At 46.5% G+C, this 19,793-nt stretch overlaps 1 pseudogene; it reads right to left on the minus strand.

Annotated features, from left to right (window-relative positions):
* Nucleotides 1-10,718: 10,718 nt before the first annotated feature.
* LOC123114774 (receptor-like cytosolic serine/threonine-protein kinase RBK1) lies at nt 10,719-16,080 on the minus strand (annotated as a pseudogene).
* Between the last annotated feature and the right edge of the window lie 3,713 nt (nt 16,081-19,793).

Here is a 19,793-nt window from a genome sequence, read left to right on the forward strand (position 1 = left end):
CAAAGAAGGACCATTGCAATAAGATAGTGATGAAGAATCACCAAGAACAAGCACACTATCGTCATTGCAATGACCACCACTACTCACCCTAGCATTACCTTGTGGCAATCCACATGTAGGTGAAGTAGAAGAAGTTGAGAAGGCAACACGGCCGGAGGAGGAGGGAGAACAATCATCCCCACAAATCCTGGACACACCATATTTATCTTGAAGCTTTGTCCATAACTCATGAGCATCCCGGAACGGCATGAGTTGAAATATAACTACATTGCTCAAAGCATCGAAAAGCACATTAGAAGCTTGAGCATTGAGATAAGAGTTTTTCTCATCCTCTAAAGATAATCTTTGGGGATCCTTTGGAGGAGAAAAACCCATATCTACAATTCACTCTAAATTTGGGTCCATGACCCTAAAGAGGTTAAGCATGCGAATTACCCAAATATCAAAATTTGTGCCATTGAAACTAAGAGTGTCAGAGAATCCTAATCCCCTAGTCGACATCTTTACTCTCTAGGCGGTTAAGCCTAACAAAGAGAGACGAGGTTCTGATACCAATTGAAAGATCGAGGATGTCGCCTAGAGGGGGGGTGAATAGGCGCTTTAAAATAATTACGGTTAAGGCTTGAACAAATGCGGAATAAACCTAGCGGTTAATTTGTCAAGCACAAAACCTAAAACAACTAGGCTCACCTATGTGCACCAACAACTTATGCTAAGAAAGATAAGCAACTATGTGATAGCAAGATATATGACAAAGAACAATATGGCTATCACAAAGTAAAGTGCATAAGTAAAGGGCTTGGGAAAGAGATAACCGAGGCACACGGAGACGATGATGTATCCCGAAGTTCACACCCTTGCGGATGCTAATCTTCGTTTGTAGCGGTGTGGAGGCACAATGCTCCCCAAGAAGCCACTAGGGCCACCGTAATCTCCTCACGCCCTCGCACAATGCAAGATGTCGTGATTCCACTAAGGGACCCTTGAGGGCGGTCACCGAACCCGTACAAATGGCGACCCTTGGGGGCGGTCACCAAACCCGTACACTTCGGCAACCCTTGGGGGCGGTCACCGGTACCTGTCAAATTGCTCGGGGCGATCTCCACAACCTAATTGGAGACCCTAACGCTTGCCCGGAGCTTTACACCACAATGATTGAGCTCCGAACAACACCAATCATCTAGGGCGCCAAGGCACCCAAGAGGAACAAGCTCTAGGGTGTCCAAACACCCAAGAGTAACAAGCTCAAGGGTACCAAGCACCCAAGAGTAATAAGCTTCTCAACTTGTAACTTCCACGTATCACATGGAGAACTCAAACCGATGCACCAAATGCAATGGCAAGGCACACGGAGTGCCCAAGTCCTTCTCTCTCAAATCCCATCAAAGCAACTAATGCTAGGGAGGAAGATGAGAGGAAGAACAAGAAGGAGAACACCAAGAACTCCAAGATCTAGATCCAAGGGGTTCCCCTCACATAGAGGAGAAAGTGATTGGTGGAAATGTGGATCTAGATCTCCTCTCTCTTTTTCCTCAAAAACTAGCAATAATCCATGGAGAGATTGAGAGTTAGCAATCTCGAAGAAGGTCAACAATGGGGGAAGAACACGAGCTCAAGGTATTAGGTTCAATGGGGAAGAAGACCGCCTTTTATAGGTCGGGGGAAATCCAACCGTTATGCTCACAGCCCGAAAGAGCGGTACTACCGCTCCAAGGAGTGGTACTACCGCTAGGGCGGTAGTACCCCTTTGAAAAACAACAGCGAGGAGGCAAAAGGCTAGTAGAACTGCCGGAGCGGTACTACCGCTCGTCCTCACAGTACTACCGCTCCATCTCACGGTACTACCGCAAATGGTAGTGGTACTACTGCTTGCGAGCAGTACTAAAAAATACATCCGGGCCTACCACCGCAGGACTTGGGATGAGTTTTTGGTCCGGAGCGGTACTACCGCCGTAGGATCCACGGTAGTACCGCTCTAGAGCGGTAGTAAAAAATTACATCCGCTCCAATTCGCGGTAGTACCGCTGCAGCCTTTTCAGAACACCAAAACTGCCACAACTTTTGCAAACGAACTCCGAATTCGATGAAACCAAGTTTGTTGGAAAGCTAGCGAAAAGAGCTAACACAATATTAAAATAAATATCAATAATAAGCAAAATATAAAAGTCCCATAAGAAAATGGTGAGAACCCTTCCTCAGATAAGACTGGTAAAACCTCCAACACCGAAAACATCATAGAAGACGCATGCGAACTCCATTTTCGATGAACTCAAGCTTGTCATCAAAATGACCATAAGATCTAAGACTTCCAAAGAGAACCAAAAAAGAACCAAGAAACATGATGCAAGGATGCAATGGTTTGAGCTCTCTACTAACGATACGATCAAGCTACCAACTTGAGAGCCCCCCTTGATAGTACGGCAAATTATCCTATAACCCGGTCTCCCAACTACCACCACGAGACCGGTAAAATAGAGAACCGATCAAGGGCAAACCTTTGCATTGCACATGGTCCACTTGAGCTATATGATGACAATATTGACTCCCTCAAGTTGGACCACCTTTCTTGATTGTGTTGGCTCGATGAGGACTAGATGATTGCTCCCTCATAGTCCACTATGGGTGAGCCACTCTTTAGCACATCTTCACAAGTCCATTGACACCAAATGGGTGGCAAGATTCAAGCACTTTATCTCTTCTTGATGCTCCACTTGAACTTGCACATGGCAATCTTGATGACGATCACCACTTGATGTCATCCTTTTCATGGGTTGTATGATATCTTCCTCTTGACGCAAGCCCATGGACATGTACCTAAACCCACATAGAACTCTCACATAGACCATGGGTTAGTACACAAAGTGCAATGGACAATGCTTACCATACCATGGGATCACTTTATCCCTCTCGGTACATCTTCTACGCTTTGTGAGTTGACCAACTTGATTCACTCTTGACTTAGTCTTGATCAACCTTGAATCTTTCCAACTCTCTTCATTTCGATGATGTCTTGAAGGTAAACATGAATGATCACACAATCTTCTTCTTCAAGACATGCTTGTAATAATCTCAGCACTCACATGACCAATCTTTGGATAATTCCTTAATAGCACCTTGGTCAACTCATAAACTCCTTGAAACCAACACATGGACTTCAAGAGAAGCCTATGGACAAATCCTTCAAATATAACTCAAGACAACCATTAGTCCATAGATATTGTCATCAATTACCAAAACCAAACATGGGGGCACCGCATGTTCTTTCAAGAAGCTCTCGAGATCTGTGAGGAGTTTGACTTGATCAAGCTCATGACCGTGAATTGTGACTTCTATGTGCAGCTCATCCATCAGTTCTATGCCACAGTCCACTTCGGCTCTGATGCTGAGCGTCGCCTTTCTTTCATGTGCCATGATGAATTCTTTCATGTCCCGTGGCGAGCTTTTTGCAATGCTCTTGGCTATGAGGATATCGGGGAGGAGGGTCAAGGAGGTCTCCATCCTCACGGCAGACCTCAACCCATGGATAAGGAGAAGCTTGCCCCTCTGTACATTCCTGGACATGGCATTGTGGGTAAGTCCAGTGACCTTCTGCCAGTCTATGACATTATGCGTCATGTATTCCGGTGTGTGCTGCTTCCGAAGGTTAGGAACCAAGATGATATTTATGGTTATCTGGTGGATTTACTTGTGGCGAGGAAGACCAAGAGGGGATCTGGCATCACGTTTGATGTTTCCAAGTGGATGTGGGAGGAGATGTACAATATGGTGTGGTACCTCAAGGTACCAATCTATGCTCCCTTTGTGATGCAGTTTCTGAACACCGTTTGGGCTGTCCGTAGGCTAGGAGAGCCTCTCTCCACTCCTGCAAACCTCACGGAGCATGAGGTTAAGGTTCTGAGGAAGAAGAAGCATAAGACTCCTCGTTTTTCTACGAGCAATCAGGAGGACGTGTATGCTACCTCGGACGACGATGACTTTGAGTTGGAGGCTGGGGCCTAGCCCTCTTGGGTTGACAAGCTGACATCCAAGATCAAGAAGACCTTCTGCTTACAGACTCACATTCAGAAGAAGCTCTACAAGGCCCATGTTGCTGAGAAGATGGCGCGTCGCAAGCAGATTCGGTTGATGAAGCACCTCAATGTGCCATGTGTGCAGAGTGGCTCTGAGAAGACTATCACTCCTGAGGACTCGTGGTGCATGGAGAACTGGCAGTGGTCTGATGAAGCGCCTGTCACCTCTTCCGTCCGTGGTCCTGAGGCGGCTATGGTGGGGTCTGAGGAGTCTGAGAAAGCCGAGGAGGCTGAGGAGCCAGACGACACCGATGATGGTGATGATGATGCTTCTGACAGCTCTGCGGTGACTGGCGAGGAGTTCTACTAAACCCCGGGGCGCTAGCTTCGCTCTTTTCCTTTTTGGTGTCTTGATGCCAAAGGGGGAGAGAGCTCCATTAGGTCATGGGAGTTGCATGGGGGGTTCATTTGCAGTTGGTCTCTTGCGTTCTTTTGCAGTTGCTTGTTAGTGTCTTGTGAACTCGTCCCTGGTGTGTCGTTGTGCATGGTGTAAGACATGTGTCCCTTATCTATTTATCTATGCACTTGTTTGTCAGTTAAGCTTGCATGCTCTGTTCTAATATCTTGTGCTTTATGCTCGATATTGTTTTCTTTGTCACTGGATGGTCTATAAAATCTAGGGGGAGCATTGACCTTAGTGTGAGCATTTGCTATCTCAAAGCAAACTCTAAATAATGCTCACACTCAAGGGGAGCCCCGTCTATATTTTCTATACCTCCCGTGCCTTTCGAGTGGTTGTCATCATCCACCAAAAAGGGGGAGATTGTAAGGGCAGTTTCTACCCTAAGGTTTTGGTGATGATGACAACACTGGTGTGGACTAATCATGTGTTCTAGTTTTCTCAGGTACACATTGTGCGGCGCAAGACGGTTAGGCCTTCCCTCTATGCGGAAAAGATCGAAGACGGAGTTTCCGACGTTTTATTCCTTAGGTCATATGATATCGGTACTTTTAAGAGGAATCCGCATCGGATGGTATTGGGTGAATCTCTTCACGTACACGTTCTCTGCACCCATCGACACCCTCCATTTGAGAAGAGAGGGGCTCCCCAAAGTTCTCTGTTTTGTGCAGTTTTGCCCATGGCGGTAGTACCGCTCCTTTGGGCGGTTGTACCAGTGGCCGGTAGTTCTGGTCTTACCACCGCCCCAAGTACCGCTCAGGGGTGACTACCTTCTGTACCATGTACGGTGGTAGACCGGTAGTGGAATGGAAGTTCAGGTTTTTCTTGAAAAACGGTACTACCGGTGTTCAGGGCGGTAGTACCACCTCGGACTCCACTACTCATGAGCTGCTGGCCCTGCGGTAGCTCCGGCCCAACCACCGCTCTAACTACCGGCCTGGGGTGATTTCCTTCTGTGGTGAGGCGGTAGTCGGGCAGTGGTGGGATGGTAGTTCCGGTATGTTTTGATATGCCGGTACTACCGGCTCTTCCACTGGAAGTACCACCCTGGTGCCCTAGCATGGGTTTCCCGCATTCACCGGTTGTACCGGTGACACGTGCGGAAGTACCGCTCCTATGTATTTCTGCGCATAATGGTTGGATCTGAGGGTACCCTATTTAAGGAAGTGCTTCTCCTTCCTCCCACCTACCTCTTGCCCCTCTCTCTCCTCCATTAATGCCCTCAAAGCTTTCTTGCCCGATCTCTCTCCCTAGCCACTCAAACTTGTTGATGTGCTAGGGAGTGAAGGAGGAGACCTAGATCTACACTCTCACCAAAGGAAAATTGATTCCCCCATACCTTCTTGTGTGGATTTTGTTACTCTTAGGTGCTTGGGCACCCTTGTTGGAAGAGGTCACTTCGGAGCCACATTCCATTGTGGTGAAGCTCCGGGGTTTCGTTGGGAGCCTCCAACTAAGTTGTGGAGAGAGCCCCAACCTTGTTTGTAAAGGTCCGATTGCCGCCTTCAAGGGCACCAATAGTGGAATCACGGCATCTCGCATTGTGTGAGGGCGTGAGGAGAATACGGTGGCCCTAGTGGCTTTTTGGGGAGCATTGTGCCTCCACACCGCTCCAACGGAGATGTACTTCCCCTCAAAGGGAAGGAACTTCAGTAACACATCCTCGTCTTCATCGGTTCCACTCTTGGTTATCTCTTACCTTTACTTGTTCAAGTTTTATTGTGGTCTATCCCTTGCTTGCTTGTGTGCTTATTGTTGTTGCATCATATAGGTTGCTCACCTAGTTGCATATCTAGACAACCTACTTTGATGCAAAGTTTAATTTGGTAAAGAAAAGCTAAAAATTGTTAGTTGTCTATTCAGCCCCCCCCCCTCTAGCCAACTATATCGATCCTTTCAGAGACCCCGGCGTCCGCGGCACCAAAATAGTGCCTCCAAGGAGATAAAAGATGCCACACGCGGTCACTATCCGGTTTGGCAAGTCAAACTAGAGATTTCCCTTGGAGCTCGAAGGGACCACCACCATGACGATGCCCTCCAAGGAGGTTAGCGACACCCGCAAACGTCGCCGCATCATCCGCAATGGTAGCTCCATGCAGGGGATTTCTCCCCGATGGTAGTCCCGCGAACCAGGAGATCTGGAGGCTTATGCTCATGTCAGAGACGCCCGAGATCTAGAGACATATGATCATGTCAGAGACGCCCACCAACGCAGAAGGAAGGACCGCACGAGGGCAGACAAATCCAGGCACGTGACCTAGTTCTATCCAACCTAAGCCAACCCATGGTGTCACCGTCGGCTGGAAGAAGATACGGGGGCACCTGCCATAGATCCGCCTCCACCACCTATGACTCGTCACGGCCGACCCATGCCACCCACGACCCTCGCCGCAAGAGACTGTCGTCCGCCGGATCTCGCCGGCACCACCCCGCTGCCACAACCGATCCCGCGTGAACCACCCACATGCATGGGCATCAACACACTCGCGGCGCCCACGCGCCATCGTGTCACGGTTCTCGAAGCCCGCACCGCGCCCAGGAGAAAGGGAGCCGCCCCGTGCTGGCCCCTACCCATGCAGGGGCGAGGATGCCCCGCCGCTGCCGGCTCTGGTTGAGCTTTGCCCGGCCTTTCCCTGTGGCGGCGGCGAGAGGGGAGGAGGGAGGTGAGGGAAAGGGCTGATGGCGGCGATTTAGGGTTCCTCCTCCTGTATGTGTGGGTGCGACATGGGAGGAGACGTTCTTATTTTTATTTTTATGAATGGAGTTTTATGGGGCTGACTTAAAAATATGGTACTCCCTCCGTCTCTTTATGTAGTAGAAGAGAATGCAAATATAGCGCTAAAGGGATAATTTTTCACGAACACACAAAGCTTGCGTATCTTTCCAGTGATAGAAGGAGTAGAATGAGTACATCGAGGAATACAGCACATGACACGAACACAGGCAGACATGAACTTGGTGCTCGGAGCAGTGAGAAGGGATGCTCGGCCTGAATAGAGAATAGAACACAGCTAAATCTACCAAACCTAAAACCAAGAGTGGCCAAGTCGAACCAGTCAGAACTCCAACATCACCCGAGCCAATACGACGGACACCGCGAGCAAGTAAGATAGCGCCTTCAAGAACGAAAACGACGCCGAGACGCCGTCGCCATCCGGTCCGGAGGAACCAGACCTAGGGTTTCCCCTGAGCTCGAAGAGGGGCGCAGCTGAAGGCCTTGACAACGCCTCCAAGAAGAAAACGACACCCGTAGGCGCCGCTGTTGCCAGCACCGGCAAGCCGCGCTGAAGGGATAATGACAACCTTTATTTTGGAAAGGTGATGACCCCTCTACGTGATATAAGCAGTAGCAGTTGAAGATTCAGATTGACACGGCCTATTGGCATACGTACATGTTTATTGTTTTATGCTTGAAGACAGGGTAAAATGAACGATTCAGATTGACATTGTGGCCTGCACTGACTAGTTCCTGATGACAAGGTAAAATGAACGATGAATGACATATTTGAAAATGACCACACTCACACGGGAATTGGTCGGACGGGCTCTGGTTTATTAGTTGACATTGCAATTTAGGATCAAAATCCGTCTTTCGACCTTGGACAGAACCACTACGTATAATTTAGTGCCTCAACTTGCAATACGATGAGCAAGAGCTCAATTATTGATGTTTTTCATTTGCAAATTATACTTCCGGGACCTCATAATTAAACAACGAGTTGCGTTATGACAGCACTACAAATTTGAAATACCCCAATGCAAGTAGGATCAATAAAACTGGAACTCCAAGATTGAGACCAAAACATATAAAAATTCCTGTGTCACGTTGAAGAGAGATCCATGGCTAAGTCAATTGAGGTGCAAATTCCTGCCTGCTGGTCTCGACCTCAACCAAATCAGCGGCCCGGCGCTCAAATCCTGTTTGCTGACCGAGCAGGTGCGAGTTCGTGGGTCAGAGGGGAAATTGCGGCATCATCTCGGCTGCTAGCTTGTGTTCGCTAAAGATCCAAGAACAGTGAGCCGATTTAGGAAACTCCTGGCTGATTTGGGATTTGTCAGTGTTCATCAGCTATATGCACTTACGTGATAGCTGCTACTAAGGCAAAAGTAGCATTCACGTAAAAATAATAAAAAATTGATCTAAAAAAAATGTAGACAAACATTCTTGAGTTTTCTTCGCACATATAAATTTTATTGAAGAAATCACATTTGTGTACTTTGGGTAGAAAAAGTTGTTAGAGTTGTGTCGAATATTATTGTACAAGTTAGGTTACAGTTGGACTTGGAGTCGTACTGTGTGTAGACAGGGTAGGAGTTGTGTCCTAATAGGACACTTGTATCCTAGGCCTCTCATATATAGCGGGGTAGACACACGATGTAACATATGCCAACATAATAGCACGGGCACGCGAGGGAGCCGGCGGCGTGTGCCGGCGCCCGGGCGGCCGGGGTGCGGTATTGTGACAGTGTCACGGGGAGGAGCACCCGTAGTCATGCCCCGGGGATGTAGCCATATCGGTGAACCTCGTTAACAAATCTCGGTGTTGTGCTCGTGCGGTTGTTTGGTCCTCGGTAGATCAACGGAGTGCCTCGGATTTATTCTAACAAAAGCAAAACAGAAACCCCAAAATGCTTCAAAAGTGAGCTTTTTCAGAGTGTTGATTATGTTCTTATTTTTTTGCACTGACCTATGGAATGTTATTTCTTTTAAAAAATTACACGGAAGTAGAACATTCATTCATGTGTGTTGTGAAAATAATTCAGTTTTGTATGATTTTTTTACTTCCTCCAATCCAGATTATTTGTCGTTGTACAAGATTGTACTAAATCAACGACAAAATAATAGTTTAACTAAAAATTCTATATAGAATAGTGATCTTGTTAACTGATCCTTACAAATATTCGAGCAATGCAAATTATTAGATATGACGCCATGCAAATTACTATTGGAGAGATCTCTGCACGGAAATTACCATTCAACATAAGGGAATGGCTACATATATGAGTAGAACATAAAAGACCATTTTAAAAAAACTCACAGAGATATCATCCTCGTAGTGCTAGCAGTTGTGCTGCTACATTTCACGCCGTTCCATGCATATTTGGTTGGGAAACATGGATCACCCATCCAGTTTTTCGTTACTCCATACTTGTTAGGAGCTAGGGTTCTGCCAGTTCTAGGGTGAAGATTGTAGGGGAATGATGGAGGACGACGAGGGCGAGAGCGCAGCGGCCGGCGGCTGGGCGCCGTCCCTGCGCGATGGAGGCGGCAGCGGCTGTGGCAGGAAGGAGATGGCGCAGTGGAGGAGGGGGCTAGGGTTAGGTCTCCCGGCTCCCTAGGGAAGCCGAGCAATTATGATTGCTTCTTTGCTTAATCTCAAAACGGGTCCTTACATGAGTTTATATAATCCTCCTAATGATATAATTGGGCTAAGCCCCTAACACGATAAGATAACTGGGTCAGGCCCCTAACTGTCCGGGCTGTAATACATGCCGCTCATAACAATACTCAAGTTTGATACACATGATGGCGTCGACTACATTACAAAAAAGAGGAGGGAGGGGGTCCTGATTTTTTTTTTAATCATCCACATAAAAACAATGTTTCAGATGCTAAATGGAACTATGCAGGCTCTGATTCCTCAGGCTAATCTATCATCATATTACGAAAACAGGCGGTTAAAAGGAGCTCCTGCATATCAGGGTTATACTATCTAAATTAATCAAGCAGCATTAAAACATATAAATTGGTATAAGGCAAACGTATCTATATTTGACAGAGACATCTACATTATACGAAATATCTAGCTATGCAAATGGGAAAACTCTAGCACGGCCATCAGAAAAGGACAGGTTAAATGGGGAAATTTTCAATTCACTGCAGGTACTTCAGCATGTTTTTCTTGTGCTGCCGCTTCCTTAGTCCGACGTACTACGTGGTTTGGTGGAACCTGCTTTCCAGTTGAACAAAATTAAGTGTCATTTCGTCAAACATTTTGAGGGCAGCGAGGCAGCATGCTGCCAACTGTCAACACCGTCAAGGAGGCCCAAGCTCTGATGCATCAGGAGGGCAAGCCTGCTGCTTCAGACGCACTAGGCCGCCAAGCGGCACACTGTCACTGCCCGTCGCCGCCGCTTGCGCTCCTTGCCGGTTGGCTAGGCGCTTACATTGGATAAGCTAGGCGAGTCAGACGTCTTGATTTTTGCACGACGATACAATTAAGATGAAACATGGTGTAGATTGCAGGATTCATCACACATCTATAACCTTCTCTTCAAACTCAGAATAAACAGCACGACGATGCACACCTACACTACAGGGTACTTGGTGAGAAACTGAGAAGATTCATGCTGCGTCTACAATGTGATTGAGCGCTCATAACTAGTGACACGCACATGCAAAAAGAATCGGTTCTGTACGCACATCATCGCTCCACTGATGCGCAAATACTCAACTAAATAAATTAGTACTACTGTACTTAATAACCTCTGAGCGCCATATAGAGCCCGATGAAATCTCTGGCCTTGAATCGCCCATACTATCTTGGTTCAGTTATCTCTGAATCCGATAGCACCCCTTCACACGGCTCCTGTGTATCGCACTGGCTCTGGGATGGCTCCGGCACACGTAAGGTTGCACTCTTGCAGCTGAGCATCAGAAGAACATCCCACATGCCGGGCCGGTCTCCCGCATTGGGCCTGGAGCACCATACCGCGATCTGAATGCATCTCATTATCTCGGCCATTTTTGATTCACCATGCAATGCTGGATCTATCATGTGGTACATCTCCATTGATCCTGCCACTGTCGGCAATCTGAGAAGCTGCATCATCGTAAATACAAAAGGCAATTATTTTTATATTACTTGAGTACTCCTATTTATCAAATTCCGATATATGAACAAAGAACACATGTACTTACATCACCTGCATCCTTGAAAAGTGCATCGGGCCTCTTTGCAGTAATTATCTCAAGAAGAGTGATACCGAAGCTATACACGTCGCTCTTCACTGAGTAGATACGGTCAATAACATATCCAGGATCCATATAACCCCTAGAACCAAACAAATACGAAAATACATGAGGTGATGGAGCAAAGGCTTACTGTGAATTAGATAAGTTCATACCTTGTACCGAGTAAACTACCCTTGTGTCTTTCACGCCCATCCGGACTACACACTTTTGCAAAAGCAAAATCAGTAATCTTAGGAGTCATATAAGAATCTAAGAGAATCCTTTGTGGATTTAAATCCCCATGCATAATTTGTATCCCACAGCAATCATGTAGATAGGCCACCGCGCGGGCTATCCCTAAAATTATTTTGAAGCGCTCAGACCAGTTGAGCAACACCCTTGTTCCTGTGCCAGTGAGATACTTATGGTCACAATCGTGAGAGAACAAACTAAGTGAAAAAGGTCCACAATGAACTATAAGAACAGCTTAGAAGAGGCATACCAGTTACCGCGTCAGACAAACTCCCATTTGGTAGAGATTCATAGACTAAAAGTGCTTCTCCTCTTTCACTGCAACATCCAATGAGCTTAGCAACGTTTTTGCGTAGAAGCTTTGCATGAAAGCTGACTTAATTTTCAAATGTGAGTGAAGAATGGGAGTTATTTTGATGAAATCTTCTGATCATGACTTCAAGTCCACTGTCCAATCGTCCCTGCAAGCATCAACACTAGGTTTATCTACGACAATTTGTCGGTATGTGATTTAGTACTGCTGCAAAGATTTCCAAAAAAAAAGGGTGCATCTAGGTTGGATGTATGCCAAATAACCATTCGATTCTAGACATTTACATTTCGGCTCAATACAGCATTCAATTTTACATCCATGTTATGTAGAAATTCTTTAAGATTGTGCTCCTTTTGCAGATAACAAAACAAAAGGTGACATACATATGTACATATCTTAATCCATGTTAAAACTAATTACAAGTAAGAATTTCTCTGGTAGAAATATGTCTAAATTGGCATGTTAGAACCTTCATCCGGGGAATGGATATCTATCTTTAACAAGCAGCATGTAATCTTTCGCCTCTCAAAACTCAATATCAGAGCTATGCTGTTTAGGAAAAATTCAGAAAGAATAAAGTTTAATGTGTCGTATGCAAAGGTAAAGGTGTTCTGGATGCACCTTTTTTTGCATGCCATTATTAGACAGGGCTGATGAAACTTGATTTACATATGCCAAGACATGTCTTGTCAGATCTTTTATAAACTTGAGGCAGCTAAAGCAGAAGCAGAGGGACAGGGAATTTTTAATTAATGAACTGATCACTTCATGATGTTTGAATATATGAAAGTAAAGGAGAAAATGCGTGTCTGCTGATGTAATGCCCAAACAATTTTTTGCACTGGTAATTCGGTTATCTTAAAAGGGTAACAGCATCAGTAAAAAACACTCAAACTACCAGCGAATAAACCAGGGAAGTTTTGTTGTGAAAATTTAGTTATGATGCTTGTGTGTTATGCATTTAAAAGTGCAACAAGATTTGGACCATTAAGAATATACTTGCGAAGAATAATACAAAAGATAAAAAGGATTTTTTTTTTCCTCCTAGATCCAAAAAGGATTTTTTTTCAAAAGCACATTCATACTATGTACCTTATACACATCAGCGTATCCACAACTTCTAATTTTGCATTGGAATGCAAAATTATTTGTAGCAACCAACAATTGGGAGAAATGGAAACCTGAAAACCCTGCAGGGAATGCACCATGAGCTTTGCTTGTTTGTGATGCAGACTGTAGTTTCCTTTCAAAGTTGATGGGTTTTCCGAATGTTATAACTAATATGTCTAAATATTCATTTATTTATTCTATTATCTTCAGTATCCATTGATGTTCAGTTGGTGCTTGTAGCTAGTACCTGGTCCGTTGAGTTCATGAATACAAGGAGCTGTTTCTACCGTTTTCCAGGGCAAACAGTGACCCCACCGGAACCTCTGCTTCCTAGCAAAAGGTTCAGCAATTTCCTGGTAACCTGAATTAAAACTCAATTAAATATGTTATACACATGACTCATGAGCAATATCAGAAAAAGTAATCGGAATATACTTTGATTAAACCATGTCCAGGAAGAATCATACGGGACATGAAGTTGTACTTTGGAAAGTTAAGTAAACATTTGGCAAGGTTGAACTTATGCAAGTTACATGGCCCTATGGCAAGGAAATCAGCTCCCACTTATGGGTTAAGATCCCATCTCTCGGTTACGTAGTTTATCATTTAAATTAGGAAGAGCTATCAACTTGGGACTCAAGTCAATCAGAAGATCTAGGATTTATTACTTATATCGGATTGTTAAAGAGCAGCCCCTATGAGTAATAAATCCAGCAAGAATTAGGAGAGCAACTCTTCTATCTTGCCTTTGGGGTGATAGCCCTTCCCCTACCTCTCCCTAAAACCTAGTAGCACACAATACAATGCAATATATCAAATTCAAGATCCCAACTCCATAAACAGTTAACTGAAAGAATTACTTGTTAGCTGGTGTTCCTCAACTGCAATAGACTCAGCGCTCCTGCATGCCTGCGATTTTTCTAATTCAACAGGCCACAAACTACATTCAGTCCTGAAAATTCATGGTTAAGACATAAAAGTAACTATTTTATGTATATAACAAAATGTTTCGGAAATAATGTTGTGGCCACTTCTTGCAGTAACCAAGCAACAGATTAAGTATCTCTATTTCCTTGTGCTTGCTAACAACTCACCGAGCTTCAGAGTTTGAGTGTCTGGTAGATGATGTCAGCACTCCTCCTGCATCCTGGAACAACAAAACAAATTTCAAGCATACGAGACTAGTATTACGTGAAGACCCTTGGCTACAATCGAAAAGCCATGATGATGTTTACCAGTGAAGTACAAACTGACTATACCTGAGATGAGCACGTCGACAGCGTGCCGTTGCTTATTCTTTCGAGACGACAAGTTATGTCAGCATGGAAGATCATGGGGTAGAAGCGGAGGTGCTTGGCAATCTTCTTCTTCACGCGTCGGAACTGGTCAGTGTGTTTCCATCCCATGAATATGCGATATGTGGTGCTGCAGTCCTGGCAGGAGCTGACGAGGCTGTACGCCTCCCGAAGCGTCCCCTCCAGTCCATTGAGTGCATTTACAATCTCTTCTCGCTGCATAATTTCTGGGTTTTGCAGCATCCATAGCAGGCCATTTATCAACTGCACATCCTGCACGAGCTCCTGGCAGGTCTCCTTGTTGCGCTGAACTGTCTGTGCTGCCTGTACAATCGTCGAGATGAGCCCCAACGCATCCACTCCCACCAGCTGCGTGATAGTCGCTGCCTGCTCTATGCCGTTCCACTGCGCCATATCTGCACCACCTCTCTCCTTCTCTGAGTGAAAACGGTAGAAAGGGAAACCACTGTATTACGAAAGTAAATTCCAAGAAAGATCACTGAAAGACAAAAAAAGTTGATCAAAACTGTCGAACCATTCGAGGTTGGAAGGTAAGTAATTTTTTTCCCGTTTTGTCTAAGTATAAGGATAATAATGCAAACTCACTTCTGAACAGGATCTATTTGCCTATTGCCAGAAAAAAATACTTTGAATGTGTTGCCAGTAGCCAGATGCTTTTAGTTGACTGATTAACCTTATTCATTTGGCGGTCGGGACCAGATTCAACACGGACGAAATACCAACCAATATTCAGAACAAAAACTTTATTTGGTTATGAGTAAGAAGTAAGAACACATGGAGGTTCAAAACACAGTTCAAAGGAAGGAGATAGGAAGTACTCCCTCCGTCCCAAAAGTTGAGTCACTTATTTTGGGACGGAGGGAGTAGGAGCATACCTTGGGATTGAACCAGAGTAGATTGCCTGTCAGCTGTTTAACTGCGAGCAGCACACGAGAAACTGTCTGCCTCGATCTTGTCCTGAAGTAGCGGTAGAGGTGGGGAGCGCAGATGGCCACGCAGTACATTGTTCTGTTGGACATGGGAGGCCATGGTGTTGTCCATTCTGCTTGATCTTGACTGCAATGAACGCGTGTACTGCTAGACTAGTTGCATGAGAGGCTGACTGCAGAAGCGCAGACGCAGAGAAAACGCGCAAGCGGCAGAGGCAGTATCCGTATCGCGAAACTCGTCGAAGGTGAGTGAAGACAATGCTTAGATAGAGACGAGACGACGAATGCTTGACCTTGACCTTGACGAGACGACGAGTGCTCGCCGTAGTCGCGTGGTGCTTGCACGCTCAGGGCTCACGGTCTCAAGGAAATGGGGAGGACGCGGTTAGATAGAGACCAGGGAGGTGTAATCTCTGCGCCTGCCGCTCATGGCGCTCCAAGCACAATGGCCGGGCCAGGCGTCAAGCAGCACGGCATTTCCGCGAGCACCTGGAGCGCAGCGGAGGAGCAGGAGAAGGAGGGGCGCAAGCGCAACTCGCTCCGCCGGAGCTCTGCCTGCTCGGCGCGCGGACCTTCCACCGGGCGTGCACCAGCCGCCTCCCCTCCACGCATCATCATCCAGCGCGCGTTTCGATCGGTGGAGCTCGGCCGAGCGCACGAGCGTGTTTTTTTTTAGAAAAGAGGAGCCTGCTTGCTCGGGCGCATCGCTCGTGGCGAGTCGCACGCCCCGGACAGAAATCACATATTTGACCTCAGGGTGAAATCAAATCATGATCTAACCTGGTCTTGAAAAAATTCACATAACAGACCGTTTTGGGTGGTGCCCTATAGCCGGGCGCTACACTGCACTATGCAGCATACCTGGCCAAACGGGCCGGCCCGGCCCGGCACGGCTCGGCCCATCATAATCGTGCCTGGCCCGGCATGGCCCGCCAGGGCACGATTACTATACGGGCCGTGCCATGCTGGCCCGCGTGCTGCGCCCCCAGGCCCAGGCACGGCCCAGTTAGTAAACGGGCCGGCACGTTGGCCCGTTTAGCACGGTGGGCTGCATATTTTTAGCCTGTTATTTGACGCAGTGAACGCTTTTTAGCCTATTTGTACATATTGGGCCATATATAAATGTATAAAAAAAATAAAAAAAATAATCGGGCCGTGCCGTGCCGGCCTGCGTGCCCAGCCTCCAGGCCCAGGCACGACCCAGGGCGTGCCGTGTGCCTAGCCCGGCTTGTTTATCCCGTGTCGTGCCTGGCCCAAGGCGGGCCGTGCCGGCGTGCTCACGGGCCGGCCCAAAAAACCCGGCCCATTTGGCCAGCTATACTATGCAGTGCCTTTGCCTAAGGCGTTGCAGGCCCGGCCAGCGTGGCAGCCCGGGGCCAGGTGCGGCTCCACAGCCAGCTGTGCAGCGCCTAAGAGCTAGACGCCACATTTGTAATGTGCAGCGCCTAAGAGCTAGGCGCCACATTTGTAATGTGCAGCGCCTAGCTCTTAGGCGTTGCACAGTTTGTTTGTCACTTAGGCTGGCCCCACCCTCTCTCCCCTCCCACCCCACCCACACACCCCCACCCCACCCAATCCCTAAGCCTTGCGGCCCTCCTCTCTTCCCCCCCCTCCTCTCAAATCCTTCTCAAATCTTGCAAATCCGGAGTATTTGACAGTGGATTTCGAAGCCAACCCCTCCCGTATGGTAATCTTTTTCGATCCCCTCGTTTTCATCTATAGAAATTGTCACATTTGCTCAAATCTTGCTAGTTTGGGGAAACCCTAGTTTTGGCTTGAATTTGGAAATTTGTGTTGATGTTGGTGTTAGGGTTATGGTTAGGCTTCATACTATGCTAGGGTTAGGGTTATGTGTGTTCGATGTTGGTGTTAGGGTTATGCTATGGTTAGGGTTGTGGTTATTGTTAAGTGGGGGTTAGGCTTATTGTTTCATATATATGTTAGGGCTTACATATTTTGTGCAAATATTTTGTTAAGTCCTTACTTGATATATGTGTGTTTTTGATTATTGTAGGGATGGAAAGAACATGTGTTTATGTTCATCATGTGGATAAAGAGGCCTTTTTGAAAGGCAATGTTGAGCCGGACCCGGATGAGCTTGACATGGTGTTTGAGAGTAGTCCTAGTTATGCGGATGTCTTGGAACAAGTGAGGAAGGATTTGAATTGGATGGACCCAAGTGACGTTGTTGAGTTCGAGGGAAGGCATAATATTGATTTTGGAATGCACATCCATTGGAAGACAATGCGTGTGAACTCGGAGCAATGTTGGGTTGCATACAAGAAGACGGTTGCGGAATCTCTAGACAAGGCTCTTGAGTTATTTGCCTCCAAGAGGGTTGAGTCTAGTTTGCATTTGGATTTGAAACCGGAACCCCTCCCCGTTGGTTGCTAGTACTCCCCCACCCATGAACCAAGATCAAGTTAGTGAACCTCATTTGACGCAACAAGTTTGGGCAACATTGAGCCCGGTTTCAAACAACCAAAATGAAGCTTTTGAAGAGGACAATTATGAGTGCAAGGAGGATGACAACGAAGTTGATCTCCATGACAACAATGTGGGTGATCTCGAGTAATATCATGTGCAAGAGACAATGGACCAATCCATCCCTTTTTCTCGTGCATATGCATCGGACTCCGATGACGATGGTCCCGATGAAGAAGTTGATGAGGAGGGGTTCATGCCCAATGAGGCCGAAGCATTTAAGAAGGTATTCGGGTGGGATCATAAGACACCATTGTTCAAGGATCTTAGTCTCGTAGATGAAGCCGTTGTAGATGGTGGCAAATGTATATCTCTTGGAGCTAGGCCAAATTCTCACCGTGATTTGGAAGACGGCAAGAACGGGATATATCCCGGTTGTGAGTTTCAATCCTTCTTGGAATTGAAGATGTGGCTCGACAACTACTCGGTTACGCATTATCGTCCACATAAAAGCGGCCAAATCGGACGTCAAAGTGCGTTACACGCTTAAATGTAAAGTGCCAAGATGTCCATGGATTGTGCGTGCAAGGCCATGGAAAGGAGGTCCCACTTGGCGCATAGTGAGTTGTACGCCAAGTCACATGTGCCGACATAAGAATGCGGATGGCGAGCTTGTGTACCAACAACACAGACAACTCACGTCCGAGTTCATTTCTTATAGGTTATCCAACCAAATATCCACACTTCCAATAATGAGCATCAAGAGTGTCATTGACCTTGTGAAAGCCATCTTTCATTACAAGGTGAAGTACGGCAAGGCTTGGAAGGCGAAGCAAGCCGCATTCAAGATGTTGTATGGCAATTGGGAGGAAGCATACAACCGACTCCCTAGGTTGTTGTTAGTTATGGCCGCCACAAACCCAGGCATGGTTCACGTGGTTGAGCCTCATGGGCACCAAAAATTGATTCACAACGGGAGGACCGTCCGAATATTTGGTCGTGCATTTTGGGCCTTTGAGCTATGCGTGATGGCTTTTGAGCATTGTCGGCCCATCATCGCCATTGATGGCACGTTCTTGATGGGACAATACAAGGGCACTTTATTGGTTGCAATAGCAAGTGATGCCAATAACCGGGTGTTGCCTTTGGCTTTCGCTTTGGTTGAGGTGGAGAACAATGATAACTAGGAGTGGTTCTTGCGTTAACCGAGAACAAGGGTATTACCGGCTGAAAGGGAAATTTGTGTCATATCGGATCGCCATCAAGGAATTCTAAATGCGGTGGTGGTTGACATTCCCGGACATACAAAGTTGCACCATCGATGGTGCATGAGGCACTTTTGTGCAAACTTCTATAGGGCATGTGGTATCAAGGAGTTGGTTGATGATCTTCAAGATTGTTGTCTTGCTTTCACCAACAAGCGGTTTGCCACATTGTTCAGTGCATTACTCAGATACAAGAAACTTGACCCCGTGGTCTTGAATTTCTCAATAGAAACATTGTCGAAAGGAATATGTGGGCACGTGTTTTCGATGAAGATGGCTGGAGGTACGGTCAAATGACAAGCAATATAGCAGAATGATTCAATAAGGTGCTCGAGGGTGTACGTGCACCCGTGATGGCAATAGTTCAATACACATTTGACAAGATGAATGCATACTCTTTAAAGTACTCAATGGAGACGGATAAGCAGATTGCTGGTGAGAACAAGGAAAAGCACAAGTACTATTTCCCACCAAAGGTTGAAGAATGGTTGGAATTTCAATCACGAAAGGCAGACTCCCAAGAAGATGTACTATATGACGACAACGATTGGATGTTTGAAGTGAAAGAGCCTGGAGGAACCACAAACGATGGCCACCAACACTGACTTAGCATTTTTTTTGGTGGCAAAAGCTACTGGAAATGCTTCTGTTGCTCTCTGGACTGGCATGTCCAGATGTGCAGCGCCTAAGGGCTGGGCGCTGCACTGTCCAGTGTGACGCCTAGCCCTTAGGCGCTTCACATCTGGACATGCCAGTCCA

The sequence above is a fragment of the Triticum aestivum genome, chromosome 5B, assembly GCF_018294505.1.
Source record: "Triticum aestivum cultivar Chinese Spring chromosome 5B, IWGSC CS RefSeq v2.1, whole genome shotgun sequence".
Lineage (NCBI taxonomy): Eukaryota > Viridiplantae > Streptophyta > Magnoliopsida > Poales > Poaceae > Triticum > Triticum aestivum.